Source organism: Bombina bombina, chromosome 1 (assembly GCF_027579735.1).
Source record: "Bombina bombina isolate aBomBom1 chromosome 1, aBomBom1.pri, whole genome shotgun sequence".
NCBI classification, from domain to species: domain Eukaryota; kingdom Metazoa; phylum Chordata; class Amphibia; order Anura; family Bombinatoridae; genus Bombina; species Bombina bombina.
The window spans coordinates 261,093,125-261,110,431 of NC_069499.1; positions in this window are offsets into that span (position 1 = coordinate 261,093,125).

A 17,307-nucleotide genomic window follows, 5' to 3' on the forward strand; every position below is an offset into this window, starting at 1 on the left:
CATTCAGTTGATATTAAGTTATTGTGGAAAGTTTTGTTTCTACGTACTATTTTGTCTGCTCGCAGAGTCTCTGTGCTATTCGCTTTGCAGTGTGATTCCCTTTAACTTATTTTTCATGTGGATAAAGTGGTCCTTCGTACTAAATTAGAATTTCTTCCAAAAGTGGTATCGGATCGCAACATCAATCAAGATATTGTTGTTCCTTCTTTTTGTCCGAATCCTTCTTCTCAGAAGGAACGTCTGTTAAACAACCTGGTTGTTGTGCGTGCTCTAAAATGTTATCTACATGCAACTAAAGATTTTCGGCAGTCTTCTGCCCTGTTCGTTGTTTTTGCAGGTAAGCCTAAGAGCCAGAAGGCCACTTCTTCTGCTCTTTCTCTCTGGTTAAGAAGTGCTATACAATTAGCATATGAGACAGCTAGACAACAGCCTGCTGAGAGAATTGCGGCTCATTCCACTAGGGAAGTGTCCACGACCCGTCCTTATTACATTTAAGACGGCAAATTTTGGGTATAAATCTCAGACACCTCTATACCGTGTGTTATCTTCTTTTTCCATTTTCCTTTGGCTGAATGACAGGGGATTATGGGTAAGGGAAGTGACACTTAACAGCTCTGCTGGGGTGCTCTTTGCCTCCTCCTGCTGGCCAGGAGTTGAATTCACACTAGTAATTGGAATAAAATCGTGGAGTCTCCAGGCCTGGAAAGAAAGAAATTTATCAGGAAAGCATACATTTTTGTTTTTTCAACTTATAATACGAGTGATAACCTGCCCATGTTAAAAGTTTACTTTTGTGCGCAAGTGAAAAAGTGATAGTGCACCATTTGTAAGGCAAACCTCTATTTTGGTTTACACTCAAGTGCTACACTTAAAGGGATGGGGAACCCCAACATTTATTTCTTTATTTGAATAAAACATTTTAAACAACTTTCCAATTTATTTCTATTATCAAATTAGCTTCACTCTCTTGTTATCCTTTGCTGAAGTAACAGCATTGCACTACTGGCAGCAAGCTGAACACATCTAGTTAGCCAATCACAAGAGACAAATGTGGCAGACACCAATCACCAGCTATCTCCCACTAGTGTAGGATATGTACGTATTTTTCAAAAAGAGAACAAAGTACATTTGAAAATAGTAGTGAATTTAAAAGTGTCTTAAAATGAAATGGTCTATCTGAATCATGGAAGTTTAATTTTGACTTTCCTATCCCTTTAACTCAAATAGTGCTCTATCCATTAAAAGTATTAACTTTGTACAATCCACATATAATACCAGATTATTATTTTTAAAAAGGATTACTGCAAGATTATGCACTTTGCACTATTGCTTGCGCTCCACTTGTTATCTAGCCATCGGTTGTGTGAAAGTCAATTCATGAATGTTGTATTTTAATGGAATATGCATGATCAGTTTTCATAACATACATACATACAGAGGATTTATAACAAGTCCAAGCATTAATAGCATAAGTTATAAATGTATTCTTGTATTTGATCCGTAAGCGCAGCTTCTGTACAAGTTTGTCTGCATGAGTATTTTTGAGCGTGTGAGTGGTATCTTTGTAAGTGTGCACATTAGTATACATACTTTTTTGCTTATATGAGTGGTCTATATGGTAGTGTATGTATCTGCACAGATTGCAGTGTATATGTGATTGTATGTACCTCTCGGTAATTGTGTGCATGCTTGCTAGCATTTGCTTATCTATGTGTGTACATGTTAAGGGTAAAGTCAGAAATATGGGTAATCCTAGGCTGTGGGTAAAGCCTGATGTACTGTAATTCCCCCATCTACACAATTTTGTTTTAAATTTTACCCCACCATCCTCCGGCATCCACCCCAAATAAACCTTGGGGAATGAGGTTTACAAGGGGACTTTGCCCCCCTTAAACCCCCCTGGACAGAGGCAAAAAAGATAGTGAAGATGGGACAATTACAGTGCAAAGTATATATGTTTGATGCAGTGACTCGATCAGTCTGAGGGGATTTATGATCTTACATCGGCTTTACCCACAGCCACTTGGGTAATGCTAGCATTACCCGGGTAATGCTAGGATTGCCCAATATCTGACTTTACACGCAACATACATATACACATTGTGTATACATTTGTGCCTTTTGGCTGTATTCACTAAGGCTGCCATGATAAAAGGATCATCAGACCCATGAGAAATGGCCTTTTTTGTCTTGTCAGTCTCGCAATCCATGCGTCCAGCGATAAAAGTGATATGACCCTATCTGTTCCAACGAGTATTCCTTCCATATGAAACAATAGGTATTGCTGCGTGATCATAAATCTGCCACATCGCCAGTAAACTTGGATCTCGTCAGTGTAGAAGGGCGTCTATTCAGAGCATGGGGCCTATTTATGATGCTGCAAGCGGACATGATCCGATATAGCAGATCGTGAGGCCTATTTATCAAGCCGTCAACTGTGCTGCATTCGCCGGCACCAATATGCTTGCCTAACATCGCGGCCGCAGACGTGAATACGCTCTCCTTATTTATCAAAAAAGCTGTCAAAAAGCCGCGCACCAAGTACGGGGCGATGAGCAGCGGACTGTTGTTAACTAACAGTCATCGATCTTGCTGCTATTCAGCTTTTTCCCAACTTTATTTATACCCTGTCACTAAACACTGCCTCTATACTAAAATGTTTAACCCCTATCCCGCCACTCCCGGACCCCGCCGCAACTTTAATAAAGGTATTAACCCCTAAACTGCCACTCCCGGAGCCCACTGCAACTCTAATAAAGTTATTAACCCCTATTCCTCTGCTCCCCGACACCGCAGTAACTAACTAAATATATTAACCCCTAAACCGCCACTCCCGGAGTCCACAGCAAATAACTAAATGTATTAACCCCTATCCCTCCACTCCCGGAGACCACCGCAACTAAATAAATGTATTAACCCCTAAACACCTGGCCTCCCACATCACTACCACTTACTAAACCTATTAACCCCTAAACCGCCAGCCCCCCCACATCGCCATAAACTAAATTAAGTTATTAACCCCTTAGCCTAACAACCCGCTAACTTTAATTTAAATATTAACTCATCCCTATCTTATAATAAATTTAAACTTACCTTTAGAATTAAAATACACTATATTAAACTACTAATGAACCTACCCTAACTATTATACTAAAATTACATTAAACTATATTAAACTACTAATGAACCTACCCTAACTATTATACTAAAATTACATTAAACTACAAATTCAATTAACTCTATTATATATTTAAAAACCTAACCCTACTCAAGTTATTTAAATCTACTATTAAAAATTAATAAGTTACAAAAAAATAACAACTAAGTTACACAAAAGAAATAACAACTAAGATACAAAAAATAAAAAACACTAAGTTACAAAAAATAAAAACATTAAGTTACAAAAAATAAAAAACACTAAGTTACACAAAATAAAAAAGAAATTATCAAATATTTAAACTTATTACACCTAATCTAATATCCCTATCAAAATAAAAAAGCCCCCCCCAAATAAAAAAATCCTAGCCTACAATAAAATGGGCCTTTTACAGGGCATTGCCCCAAAGAAATCAGCTCTTTTAACTGTAAATAAAAATGAAAATACCCCCCAACAGTAAAACCCACCACCCACACAACCAACCCCCAAAATAAAAACCTATCTAAAAAACCTAAGCTCCCCATTGCCCTGAAAAGGGCATTTGTATGGGCATTGCCCTTAAAAGGGCATTTAGCTCTTTTTCCCGCACAAAACCCCTAATCTAAAATTAAAACCCACACAATAAACCCTTAAAAAAAAACTAACACTAACCCCCGAAGATCCACTTACAGTTTTTGAAGACCCAACATCCATCCTCAACGAAGCGGCAGAAGTCCTCAGAGAAGCCGGAAGAAGCTGATTTCTTTGGGGCAATGCCCCGCAAAAGGCCCTTTTAAGGGCCATTAGTAGTTTATTGTAGGCTAGGGGTTTTTTTTTATTTTGGGGGGGCTTTTTTTATTTTGATAGGGCTATTAGATTAGGTGTAATTAGTTTAAATATTTGATCATTTCTTTTTTATTTTGTTTAACTTAGTGTTTTTTATTTTTTGTAACTTAATGTTTTTATTTTTTGTAACTTAGTTGTTATTTATTTTGTGTAACTTAGTTGTTATTTTTTGTAACTTATTAATTTTTAATAGTAGATTTAAATAACTTGAGTAGGGTTAGGTTTTTAAATATATAATATAGTTAATTTAATTTGTAGTTTAATGTAATTGTAGTATAATAGTTAGGGTAGGTTAATTATTAGTTTAATATAGTTTAAGGTAATTTTAGTATAATAGTTAGGGTAGGTTAATGAATAGTTTAAAATAGTTTAATGTAATTTTAGTATAATAGTTAGGGTAGGTTAATTAAAAGTTTAATATAGTTTATTTTAATTCTAAAGTAAGTTTAAATTTATTATAAGATAGGGATGAGGTAATATTTAATGTAAAGTTAGCGGGTTGTTTAGGGGTTAATAGCTTAATTTAGTTTATGGCGATGTTGGGGGCTGGCGGTTTAGGGGTTAATAGGTTTAGTAAGTGGTAGTGATGTTGGAGGCTAGGGGTTTAGGGGTTAGTATGTTTATTTAGTTGCGGTGGGCTTCGGGAGCGGAGGGATAGAGGTTAATACATTTAGTTAGATGTGGTGGGCTCGGGGAGCTGCGGAATAGGGGTTAATAACTTTATTTAGTTGTGGCAGGGCCGGGAGCGGGGGGGGTAGGGGTTAATAACATTATGTAGGTGGCGGCGATGTCTGGGCGGCAGATTAGGGGTGTTTAGACTCGGGGCTTATGTTAGGGTGTTAGGTGTAAACATTACTTTTATTCTAGCATAGAAATCAATGGGATATCTGGCAGCATCGAGCATAAGCTTTTGCTGCTTTAAGACTCCCATTGATTTCTATGGCATCCACGGCCTCCAGGGTGGCGGATTGAAAAGCAGGGTATTTGTTAGGAGTTTGATAACTTGCAAAAGTTGTCAGATAGTGCCGAATTTGTATTCGGAACATCTGTAATGACGTAAGCATCGATCTGTGTCGGACTAAGACCGGCGGATCGTATGTTACGTCACAAATTTCAACTTTTGCTGGTCTGTAGGCTTTGATAAATAGGCTCTCCACAATTACGCTGTGGAATTCCAGCATATTTTCGGTTGAGGGCTTGATAAATAGGCCCCTGAGTCTGCTGCACATCAATAAATGCCGACAGCATACGTTCTCTGCATTTATTATTGCACCAGCAGTTCTTGTGAACTGCTGGTGCAAAACCGCCCCCAGCAGATTCGCAGCCAATCGACCACTAGCAGGGGGTGTCAATTGGTCTTTAGACCGCTGCTTCATAACTTCTGTTTCCGTCGAGCCTGAAGGAAACACTGGGCATCAAGCTCCATACGGAGCTTGATAAATATGCCCCCATATCTCAACATAAAATGTACGTTCACTTAAAGTAAAAATGGTTTCTGTGTAGCAACAGTTCAAATAATACATTCAATGTACATTCAGTTGATTTTTTACAATTGCAAATGTCGCCACTGCATGGCTGGCGAGACTGGTATGTTTCAAAAGGTGCACCTAAGATAGAGGAAAGTCCTTTTAAAATTAGAAACTCCTGGCAATGTTTCCCCATTAAAATACATATTACTCCAATGGAACGTCCATGAAGCTACCATGGAACCCTTGTATATTTGCTATGTATGTGATCACTATTGTTAATAAAGAAGAAAAAAACCCTTTATAACAAACCTATAGGAGCTGTAAGGTTGGAGGTTATATAGTATGTATTATATTGTTAAATACTAATATGTATATAAAGTAATTTAGTTATTAAAAAGTTTTTTTTAACTTTTGGTGTGATCTTTTAGAAGACAGTTGCCAAAATAAAACACTTTTTGTACAGTGCAATCGCAATATTAGAAAAATATCAAAGTAGGTTTACACAGTATCGAACGTCTTTACTTCTACTATTCTGTCTACACTGTATCAAATGTGGTATTAAAGGGATGGTCTAGACAAAATTAAAGGGACTGTCTACACCAGAATTTGTATTGTTTAATGCAGGGGGAAATACTGTTCTAAAATTCTGCTTTGCCAGAGAAGCATCGCCTCGCACAGCGAAGTGTGAAACTGCCTTCAAACACTGTCTTCAGTCTATAAAATTTCACAGCCAATTTCAAACGCAATTCGGATCACTTTTTAAAATATCACTATTATCATGATACTTTTATCATCTGGGCTTCAGGCTCTAACTTTCTTTTTAATTAATACTAAAAAAAAAAATAACTGAAAATATATAAAAATGTTCTAACTTCTCCAATCTCCATAGAATATCCAAGTAATCAGAGACAAAAATATAACTGTTGGATATTACTTATGGTGAGTGTTAACTGTGTGAGAGAAAACATTGCTAAATTATTCAGCTTTCATTAGGTTTACATAGTCCCCTTTTCATTTTACAAGTGCATGAAAATTGTGTCAGGTGATAAGTGTAGCCATACTTTCTTTTTCAACTATTGTTCAGCAAAATTAGATTCTCATAGTTTGTTGCACTATTGTAAAATGAAAAAGCTGTGGCTACTGTTATTAATATTCTGTATACAAAATATTGATCCTAAAATGAAAATAGCACCACAAAAAAGAAATTAAATACATAGGGCTAGACTACATGTGGTGCGCGGGTACATTAATTTGCGTGCGCATTGCAAGTTTGTTTACTCGAGCTCAATCAAATTTAACATGCTTCGGGTTATCTTGACTGAAGACCTTAAGTAAAGGGCTAGGGATAAAATAAAAGTTGCATCAAACACAACATAAATACATTAAAATAAACTGTTATACTCATATAAACACTATAAAAAATAGTCATTTAAATATTCATATATTTTTTTAATAAGGGTTCAAAGGTATATGTATTTAACTGCAAAGGGTTATAATATATATTTATAATATATATATATATATATATGTATACCTATATTTCCCTCCCTATAGATATGTAGGTATATATATATATATATATATATATATATATATTACATTATCATGTATATATATATATATATATATATTTAATAATAAAAAAAAATTGTGAAGAAAAATATGCGAAAATGCACTTCGGGTTGTTGGGTTAGCGCACATGAAAAATTTATCTGCACGTTATTGAAATATTAAATATAAAATAATAATAATTATTGATAATTATTATAGATGTTCTAAAAAATTCTAAATAATTCATAGAACATATATTTATTTTTACAGTATATGTAATTTTAATTATTAACGCCTAGATTTAGAGTTTTGCGGCCAAAGGGGTGCGTTAGCTACGCGTGCTTTTTTCTGGCCACACCTTTGAAATACCGCTGGTATTTAGAGTTCACAGAAGGGCTGCGTTAGGCTCCAAAAAAGGAGCGTATAGCATATTTACCGCAACTTCAACTCTCGATACCAGCGGTGCTTACGGACGCGGCCAGCTTCAAAAATGTGCTCGTGCACGATTCCCCCATAGGAAACAATGGGGCAGTTTGAGCTGAAAAAAAACCTAACACCTGCAAAAAAGAGCGTTCAGCTCCTAACGCCGCCCCATTGTTTCCTATGGGGAAACACTTCCTATGTCTGCACCTAACACCCTAACCTGTACCCCGAGTCTAAACACCCCTAACCTTACACTTATTAACCCCTAATCGCTGACCCCTGCATTTTATTATTAACCCCTAATCTGCCGCTCCGTAAACCGCCGCAACCTACATTATCCCTATGTACCCCTAATCTGCTGCCCCTAGCACCGCCAACCCCTATATTATATTTATTAACCCCTAATCTGCCCCCCACAACGTCGCCGCCAGCTACCTACAATAATTAACCCCTAATCTGCCGACCGCATCTCACCACTACTATAATAAAGTTATTAACCCCTAATCCGCCTCACTCCCGCCTCAATAACCCTATAAGAAATAGTATTAACCCCTAATCTGCCCTCCCTAACATCGCAGACACCTAACTTCAATTATTGACCCCTAATCTGCCGACCGGAGCTTGCCGCTACTATAATAAATGTATTAACCCCTAAAGCTAAGTCTAAACCTAACACTAACACCCCCCTAAATTAAATATAATTTAAATCTAACGAAATAAATTAACTCTTATTAAATAAATTATTCCTATTTAAAGCTAAATACTTACCTGTAAAATAAACCCTAATATAGCTACAATATAAATTATAATTATATTGTAGCTATTTTAGGATTAATATTTATTTTACAGGCAACTACGTATTTATTTTAACCAGGTACAATAGCTATTAAATAGTTAATAACTATTTAATAGCTAAAATAGTTAAAATAATAACAAAATTACCTGTAAAATAAATCCTAACCTAAGTTACAATTAAACCTAACACTACACTATCAATAAATTAATTAAATGCAATACCTACAAATAACTACAATTAAATAAACTAACTAAAGTACAAAAAATAAAAAAGAACTAAGTTACAAAAATAAAAAAATATTTACAAACATTAGACAAATATTACAACAATTTTAAACTAATTACACCTACTCTAAGCCCCCTAATAAAATAACAAAGACCCCCAAAATAAAAAAATGCCCTACCCTATTCTAAATTAAAAAAGTTCAAAGCTCTTTTACCTTACCAGCCCTGAAAAGGGCCATTTGCGGGGCATGCCCCAAATAATTCAGCTCTTTTGCCTGTAAAAAAAAACATACAATACCCCCCCCCAACATTACAACCCACCACCCACATACCCCTAATCTAACCCAAACCCCCCTTAAATAAACCTAACACTAAGCCCCTGAAGATCTTCCTACCTTATCTTCACCATACCAGGTTCACCGATCCGTCCTCCGAAGTCTTGATCCAAGCCTCCGAAATCTTCATCCAAGCCCAAGCTGGCGATCCATAATCCGGCTGAAGTCTTCTGTCAAGCGGCGGCTGAAGAGGTCCAGAAGAGGCTCCAAAGTCTTCATCCTATCCGGGAAGAAGAGGAGATCCGGACCGGCAACCATCTTGATCCAAGTGGCATCTTCTATCTTCATCCGATGACGAATGGCTCCATCTTGAAGACCTCCGACGCGGATCCATCCTCTTCTTCCGACGTCCAACTGAAGAATGAAGGTTCCTTTAAGGGACGTCATCCAAGATGGCGTCCCTCGAATTCCGATTGGCTGATAGGATTCTATCAGCCAATCGGAATTAAGGTAGGAAAATTCTGATTGGCTGATGGAATCAGCCAATCAGATTCAAGTTCAATCCGATACTGGCGTTAGAAAGATCCCATTGAAAAGATAGGATACGCAAATGGCGTAGGGGGATCTGCGGTATGGAAAAGTCGCGGCTTGAAAGTGAGCGTTAGACCCTTTCCTGACTGACTCCAAGTACCAGCGGGCGGTAAAAACCAGCGTTAGGAGCCTCTAACGCTGGTTTTCACGGCTACCGCCCAACTCTAAATCTAGGCCTAATATTTTTTAAAATTATATATATAATATGTAAATAAATCACCTTAAAATAATAAAAAAATCACTTATGCTAGCCTACAGCTGTATGATTTGCCTTGAGTTAGTGTGTATGATATATCATGTGAGCTTTACATTTTTACACAGTTTTACAGCTAATCAAAATATATTTTAAAAAGCACTCAACAATGACAAAAAGCAATGGAGCCATAGCAAAAGTGTACAGCTCCAGCTTTGTGTCATGCACCCTAACCTGAAGCACATTATACAGCTGTAAAAAAAGAAATGGTAATATTACTGATTTGTGAGTGTGCAGGGCTTCTGCCACAGGCTATGAGAATACCTGAGCTCCAATATGGCAGCCCCTATACAAAAAGGCTTCAGAATCTGGTACCGTTTAGCTTTACAATGAGAATAGATTTGAAAAGAGCTGTGATGAATGATTGCAGAAATTATTGTAGTTATCAATTTGACTTTTTAGCTAAATGCAACCAGCTAGTGATGAACACAAGAAGCAGAAGAACAAAAATATACCAGATTCTGTTGTGGGAACATTTGTGTAAACCTTAAAAAAAGTTTTTCTAAGTAATCTTATTAAAACAATGCACAAGCACATTTATGCTTTTTCCTGGATTCTAATATAGTTGTCAGTTTGGTGTTTTTCTTAAGAAACATTGCAAAACAGTAGTAATACAGTAGGGGTTGTAGAACTGATATACTTTTGTATAGATGGAAAAAAACATTTTGCCCTTTTCCCCCAATATGGGTTACAGTTACATGGATTCCACCTCAGGTTTATTTATGGTCAGTTTTGGCTCCCGAGAAATAGGTCCCTCAACAAATAACACAATCCCTGTGTTAGTTTGCAAGTGCTTAATGGCATTTGCCCTTGCTCTCCTGCTACTGGTTGCCCAGGGGAGACAGCCAGAGGCGTAACTAGAAACCACAGGGCCCAGGTGCAAGAATCTAAGACGGGCCCCCCCCCACCACCCCTCCCCCCTCCAAAAAAAGGTGAATTTAATCAAAAATTATTTTTTTTTTACATTTAACACAGAAAAAAAAATGTGAATCAGATTACATGTCTGCAAAAGGAGATACCCTGTGCCCACAGTCTGTGAGATGGTCTGACCCCCTATTACTGTATATAGTGACACTGTTTAACCCACCAGTACTGTATATAGTGAGTTAGAGACACAGTCTGTAATCTGCCGGTGAGATGGCTGGCCTGACCCTACCCGCCCAGTACTTTATAAAGTGACCACAGTAGTCAGTGACATGGTCCAGCCCCCCTTACTGTATATAGTGGTACTGTATAGTGACACTGTTTACCCCCTGCCCCCCCATGCTGTAGTAACAAGGTCTGTAATTTGCTGGTTCCACAAACATACACAAACACACACATACATGCATAAATACACACACAGTCACATACATACATATCAGTGCAGGCAGTGGTAGATTAACGTTTTTTATTAAAAAAAAAATTTGCTGAAGTTCTCCTTTTGCACTGTTCTACCTATGCATAAGACCAATGCTTAGAAACCTCTCCACCACCTCTGAGGTTGCAGAAATATAAGAGCAGGGGGAGGAGGTGCTGCAGAAGTATTGTACATGTGGGCATTGGACATACAGTGCCCACTGTCCATTCACCACAAAGAGGGCACCACAGTACACGGGGCCCAAATAGTCTTTTGCAGGACATTGAAACACTAACAGCCTTATATTCCTACGGTGCCAGGCACAGTACAAGTGCTAAGGTGGCTGAACTGATTCACTTGGATTTTGGTATTTTATCAGCTTAAATAGCCTTGGCCTTGATTCCTAGACATATGTAAGGTTGCTTTAGGGCCTCATAAATGCAAGATCATGTTAGAGATGTATTTAACATAGTTTCACCTACATTTTCCATGGGCATTCCTGCCATTAATATATAGAGTTGCAGTAATTTCGCAGGATAGAAAGAAAGGTGTCTCAAGGGGCTGGCTGCAGGTGTTACTAGGCATCCTAGAAGTGGGGCCTACAGGTAGGTTCAGCATTCAGTAGTCATAAAAATTATATTGCCTTTGTTAAGTTTCTTGTATTGTGGCTGTATCTTCCTACTTTAAAGCTACAGAGGATTTCATATTTTTCTTTTCTATCAGGTTTTCATATTTTGTTTTGTGCATTTTACAGTAGACTGTTTGTTGTGTATGGTTTTGAGGACATTTTATGATGCTGGTATCCTTCACACTGGATCCTGTTCTATGAGACAAGAAGTGAACAGTTACAAGACAGAAGTCACTGCATTCATTATAGTACAGAGTAATTTGCAGCTGTGATGAAGCGTGGATAGAAAGCTTTATGAATTACAATTGTGTGGCAAGTTGTTTCTGTGAGATATTAGTCTCCTGAGTGAGTTTTAGTGAATGTAGGCTGATTAGTCTTCTTGACAGCTCACTTTGCTATTAAAGATTTTATGCTATTGCAGAGTGCATATTATGTGACATTTGTACTACCAGTGTAGTATCTTCTCACAGAAACAGTTTTGTTAGGCGACTTTAACCTTTTATGGTGGGAACACATGGTTTTACAGGATTTTCCCTTCCTTGGATTTTCCTTTTTTTAGGGTAATCCTGATTTGGATTAATTTTTGTAATCCTTTTGGTTTCTACTTTACTAACTATAGGATCTGTTTAGATTGTGCTTTGTTATAAGGTCTGCTGATTCTATGGAATGGAAGCATACTGTCATTCTCAAGTTCATATGCCTAAAAATACTTGTATACAAAGCCTCATGATTTTTCAGACGTTTTCTTTCCTGATATTAGACAGTGGTCTTTTGGGGTTTCTTCTTCCTCTTATTTTGTGTGAAGGAAGTATATAGGATATATGCTTAATCAGCGATATAGATCAAATGAGCAGCTTATCTAAGGCAGTCCTTCTTACCTTATAGCTTTAGCATGTAAAATACAAGTTTAAGTATTGGGGAAAGTTTTTTCTTTCAAATGATGGTGAAAGTATATGAATCATATGTGGAATTATACTTCCTTTCCAACAGGAGGAAACAAAACACCCCTAAATTGCATAGTTTTAATCCACCTCATGCTCCCAGCATTTCTAAGTTATGTTTTGCCTTTAGCTTAAGGAAGTGAAACAAGCTCTCAGTCTTCCAGTCAATTGATGGGGGTTCTCCAAAATCCTGAGGCCAATTTTCTTTCTCAAATTGCCTCCTGGAAAGAGGGGTTGACAAAGTAGTATAGCCGGTAGTGAAAAATCTTCTGTGGAGATGTCACAGGCGACATTTTACCTTCCACAGCCCTAAATATCTACACATTGGGGCTGAATTATCGAGCTCAGAATGGAGCTTGATACCCCTGTTTCCGCGCAGACTGATGCCTCGGATTGCAGACTAAGGCTGCGGTCTGCAATCTGCCTGATCCTATACGACCTGGCTGATTGACACCCCTGCTAGCGGCCAATCTGCAGGGGGCGGCATTGCACAAGCAGTTCTGGTGAATTGTTTGTGCCATTTTAAATGCCGACAGCATATGCTGTCGGCATTCAGCTATGTCTGTTGGACATGATACGCTACAGCGTTTCATGTCGGACAGACATTGATAAATTGACCCCATAGTATTCACAAGACCTGAGGATTGTACAAACTAAATTAGGGTATTATTATATCCATTGTTACTTTTAGCTAGAGAGTTTGCTTGCGACAGGATAAGAAATCCAAGAGCAAAGGCTGAATTGCTGGACAATATATTTCTTTCAGCACTTTAAATCTTAAAAATCGCTTCTATCTCTTTCTCTAATTAATCTGCAGTATCCACTGACTCCTCTAGGAGGCGCAGCTCCTCATGGTCTAAGACTAAACAGACTAAAAAGGTCCATTTCCACTTACAAGTCCGCATTAAAGATGTCCCCTGCCATAATTATTTTCCTGTGGGGGACACAATGTGTCTTTAGAGGGATGTTTGGTTGCATCCTATTTCAGATTCCTAAGTCCTAGGATACTGTTTCAGCTTCTACTCCAGGCCTCCTCAAGAAAGGTGTCATCTATCCCGTGTGTCTCAGGATCTGATAAAGGCTCAGTACTTAATCTCTTGTGGGTCAGATTTAGAGGGACAGGGAGTGATTTGCTATTTCCCTTGGACAAACATGGTTAGGGTTTTTACTTAAATCTGGGAGGAAGCACTCTGTCCCATTGTGGATCTGAAGTCCCTAAACAAGTTAAGTACTTGTTATATAATATTGTTACAAACAAGACTTCTATGGGGCACACTAAAAAGCCTTTTCTTTTTATCACTTACACACGATAGTCATATACGATATCCCTTTATTATATATCCCTTTATATTATACCTTTTATATAATTTTTTTCAATATAAAACTTAGTTTTTATTAAATACGTGTATATAAGAGTGTAATACTTTATTTTTAATATGTTTTACATGTGTTTTGTAAAACTTTTATTTTAACCCTAACACTTTACTTCAGGTCTCAGTTCATGCTAATTCAGTTGTGAAGATACCGTTAGAGACAATCACGATAGTGCGAGTGTGACATAGAATCAAATATTAATAAAAAGAGATTGCTCCACTCCACTTTGTAGATGTGGAGATGTTGGAGTCCTGATGTGACTTTTCCTGCATATCCCCTAGCTGTACAGGATATCGCATACTCAACACATATATATTTTTATATGAACCTATACACGTCTCCAATGGACATTTCAGAGTGTTTTGCACATGTGCAAGATAATAGAGTAGTGTTTAAATACTTGCAAAGATGCTCAAAATGCCAGTTTGAGGCATTATCAAGTGCTTTGAGGTGTTGAATTTGAAAAGTTAAATCTACCCTTAAAAAGATGTCTTTAGAAAATGGATTGCGATCAGAGAGAACTTTTTGCCCTTTTAGTAAAAATAAGGATTTTAACTTAGGGTGACCAGACGTCCCAGATTTCTGGGGACAGTACCCGGATTGAGGAGACTGTCCCTGGACAAATTATGTTCCCGGAAATGTTCCCTGAAAGATGGTCGGAGCTCCGTGCATGTTAGGGGCGCTCCTGGGAAGTTGATAGATTTATCTGTTTTAGACACTGATTAGTTGCATAGAGCTACAGCAGCGGTTCCTCTTCCCCTGGATACTTTACCGCTGGCACTCACACCACAACTGAAGCTAAAAGCTTTGGAGCCCTCTCTATATAGATTGTGAGGTGCTGCACAGGTTGCCAGCCCCACTTTGCAAAGGGCTCAAAGGTGCAAGGTATAAGTTCTCATTGGTTGTTAGTGTTTAGTTAGTAGCGGAAGCTTAATTATATGTGCCAGCGCAATGGAATCGAGAGGCTGTGCCCTTGTTGGGTAGGTCTAGTATGTTACATTGGTACGTAATCTTTCTAAGAGTTTGATTGGTCAAAAACTACAAAGTAGGGGTATCTTCTGGTGATTGATTTTACTAGTGGCCTATTGTGAGGCATTATTACTATAGCGCATTTAAAGATATGTGTATCTTTGGCTTTGAGTAACACAGGTATGTTTAAAACCGAAAGGGTACTGTGTTGCTTGTAGGGGTATGTTATAGTATACGTTTGACATTTTTACGCGTGTTTTTTGGAAAAAGGGAATTCTAGTTCTCTATCAAAGAATAAGATTATCAAGAAATAACTTTTTTTATGTAGGTGGTTGAACTGGTCCTTTACAGGCCTGGAATCCTCGGCCTCGATTAATGGATCACGCTACTTGGACTGGTGGGAGAAGATAGGGAAGCAATGTGGGAAACCCCCACTACTTTCTAAATTTTACTAGGCCTTTTTTTGTTTGTTTTTTATCTTTTGAGCAGAACAAAGCAGGGATTAAACACATACGCGGGTTTTGACCTGGCCGGTTAGGTTTGGAAGTGATGATTGTAGAGGCAAAATAATATTTACTGTAAGGGGCTAAAAAAAAATGTCCTCAGATTTCATTTTAAAAATCTGGTCGCCTTATTTTAGATAGTATCCAAAAACACGACCTTGAGTGCGGGAAAGAGCCAAAAAATGCTATTGTAATTGCATTGAATCAAAATGTGGCCTTTTCAGACAGAAAGAAAGCTGAAAATGCCTCAGCCAAACTTCTTTGGCTTGATATGCAACAAATTTTTGTCGGCTGTCCTTTTGAATTCTTAAAATTCTGGAGTTTCTCCAGAATGGTTTAGAGAAGAGCTTAGCAGTCAAATCTTTAAAGTCAAATGTCTGCCTTGTCTGTGCTGTAACAAAATACCAAAATGCCTCACACTTAGTCTATTGTCCAGATTCGGATCTGTAGCAAACCTGTTATTTCACCTGCAACTTCACTCTGGAGTCTAAATTTGGTCTTTGAGAGTGCTTCACATTCCAAATTTTGAACCTATGCATGAGCTAGACATTCAGCTGTTTAATTGGAAGGTTCTCTTTCTGCTAGCCATTTCTTCAGGTTGCTGTGTTGAGCGTTCAGCTCTGTCTTGTAAGCCTCCTTGCTTAATTTTAAGCATAATTGTATTTATTTTATGATTTTAAGAGTCCAAGACTATGCTCTGTTTTCTTTACCATAAGTTGGTGGCAGGTCCTGCTTTGCAGTTCATTTGTTCTGCTATGGTTCTTTTTTGTTTTTTAGCTTTCCTTATGTGCTTGTCCATATGTAAAAATGCTAAGTGATGGGTGGAATAAAGCTCTGCAATGTAGGGTTGGACACTGACCATCATGAAATAAATAAATCAGGTAAGCATAAATGTTTTCTGCCCTTCAAAATGCCCTGTAGCACATTTGGGACTATATTTCAAGTTATGTATTATTGTCCATAGGTGCTCCCCTATTTGAAATCCTAAAAGAATTATAGAAAGCACAACATTCCCATTTTAAAATAATATCCAACTACAATCCTAAAAATAATGTACACAATGCTGGGATTTTCTTCTGTATGTGCAAAACTTGTGATCTACTAACGTGTTGCACAATACCACCAACGCACATACATTTTCATTCTCAGTCTTCCAGTCAATTGATGGGGGTTCTCCAAAATCCTGAGGCCAATTTTCTTTCTCAAATTGCCTCCTGGAAAGAGGGGTTGACAAAGTAGTATAGCCGGTAGTGAAAAATCTTCTGTGGAGATGTCACAGGCGACATTTTACCTTCCACAGCCCTAAATATCTACACATTGGGGCTGAATTATCGAGCTCAGAATGGAGCTTGATACCCCTGTTTCCGCGCAGACTGATGCCTCGGATTGCAGACTAAGGCTGCGGTCTGCAATCTGCCTGATCCTATACGACCTGGCTGATTGACACCCCTGCTAGCGGCCAATCTGCAGGGGGCGGCATTGCACAAGCAGTTCTGGTGAATTGTTTGTGCCATTTTAAATGCCGACAGCATATGCTGTCGGCATTCAGCTATGTCTGTTGGACATGATACGCTACAGCGTTTCATGTCGGACAGACATTGATAAATTGACCCCATAGTATTCACAAGACCTGAGGATTGTACAAACTAAATTAGGGTATTATTATATCCATTGTTACTTTTAGCTAGAGAGTTTGCTTGCGACAGGATAAGAAATCCAAGAGCAAAGGCTGAATTGCTGGACAATATATTTCTTTCAGCACTTTAAATCTTAAAAATCGCTTCTATCTCTTTCTCTAATTAATCTGCAGTATCCACTGACTCCTCTAGGAGGCGCAGCTCCTCATGGTCTAAGACTAAACAGACTAAAAAGGTCCATTTCCACTTACAAGTCCGCATTAAAGATGTCCCCTGCCATAATTATTTTCCTGTGGGGGACACAATGTGTCTTTAGAGGGATGTTTGGTTGCATCCTATTTCAGATTCCTAA